General features: G+C 33.6%; 1 pseudogene across 1 annotated transcript; it reads left to right on the top strand.

Moving 5' to 3' along the window:
* Nucleotides 1–286: 286 nt before the first annotated feature.
* On the top strand, nt 287–1,279 carry LOC310722167 (trace amine-associated receptor 6 pseudogene; annotated as a pseudogene). Its single transcript has one exon. The product of its transcript is annotated as a trace amine-associated receptor 6 pseudogene (transcript).
* Nucleotides 1,280–1,716: the final 437 nt, after the last annotated feature.

Here is a 1,716-nt window from a genome sequence, read left to right as displayed (position 1 = left end):
GAAGTGTGAGACTCTTTCTAAGAATATAGCAACTTTAGTTATATTAATTTGATGAATATTTGTTTTCATTCAAATACAGTATCCTGTAACAGTAATTAAAATACTAAAAGCGCCAAAGAACATCTTTATCCGATGACATCATTTGTGTAGAACTGTCAATCAAACTTGGAGGCGGGGTCTAATTCTAAACTATAACTTAATCAGAGCTGGTAATCGAGCGATCACACATTGGATGAAGATCTTAATATTTTGGACTCCTGTAGACTTTAATTAAATTGCTGTGTTCATGAACGTGACGGAGTTGAATCTCTCGGATCGCTGTGAGCATTTCTCCTGTCCAGAGAGATCTGTATCTCCTGCAGTTTATATCTTACTGTACGTGTGTTCAGCTGCTGTGGTTTTTCTAACAGTGTGTGGAAATCTGCTCGTCATCATCTCTGTTCTTCACTTCAAGCAGCTTCACACGCCGACCAACATGCTCGTGCTCTCTCTGGCCGTGTCGGATTTCTTTGTCGGTGCTTTATTGATGCCTCCAATGTTTATCTGGATTATCAAGTCGTGCTGGATTTTAGGGAGAAGTTTCTGTATTTGTTTTTGGTTAATTGGCAGTTTAGTTTTGGCCTCATCAATTTCTAATATCACTCTGATCTCTGTGGATCGCTATGTCGCTCTTTCAAACCCATTTTTTTACACAAACACAATCTCTACAAGGATAATGTGCACTGTGGTTTCTTCTAACTGGTGTGTGTGTCTGGCATACAGCATGACATTCTACTACTTCAGTCTAAATTCCATGAATTTTTTAATGTGTCCTGGAGAGTGTTTTGTTATTCTGAATGAGGTTTTCTCTGTAATTGATCTTGTAATAACATTTATATTTCCACTTTCTGTCATCATCATATTGTACAGTCGGGTTTTTCTGATCGCTAAGAAACACGCCACTGCTATCAGAGAGCTTAATAATCACACACGACCTCAAACACAGAAAATCACCTCCCACTCCATGAAATCTGAGAGAAAAGCAGCCAAAGTCCTCGGCATTTTAGTGTCTGTGTTTCTGGCGTGTTTACTTCCGTATTTTATTTACAGTTTATTAGGTGGCGTTATTGAGCTACAGTCAGAAACTATTTGTGAATTAATTTTCCTGATTTATTGTAATTCCACCATTAATCCGGTTATTTACGCTCTGTTTTATCCGTGGTTTAGGAGGTGCATTAAATTAATTATAACTCTGCAGATATTCCAGAGAGACTCTGCATTAATCAGTGTTCTTTCATGAGATGGTTTTCACCTTTTCATAATGTGACCAAATATTGCTATTGTATTTAATATCACTAAAATGTGTGTAAAACATATATTCACATATAAACCATGAATATAATATATATTATGATGCATTACATTATATAATGGTGATATTTGTTTTGTTTATTTATATAGAAAATAATTTGACTTGTTACAGATAATAGAGATTAGTTAAATCAAACAAAATAGAAATTGACGAGAGAACATAAATAATTAAATTACAAATTAATATAAGTGAATTAAAACTGGTTTATAAAAATAAGAAATATGTGCTATATAAAATTCACTTTTATGTTGATAAATAATAAAGAAAGAAAAAATTTCCAATGACCTCTCGTTTCTTTCTTAAAATGTTTTTTAATTGAAGACATATATGAAATAAGCTGAGTTAAGCAATAGTACATCATTAAT

This window comes from Silurus aristotelis (assembly GCF_946808225.1).
Source record: "Silurus aristotelis genome assembly, chromosome: 28".
NCBI lineage: Eukaryota > Metazoa > Chordata > Actinopteri > Siluriformes > Siluridae > Silurus > Silurus aristotelis.
The sequence above is the reverse complement of the archived record's forward strand: the minus strand, read 5'-3'. Positions and strand labels throughout refer to the sequence as shown.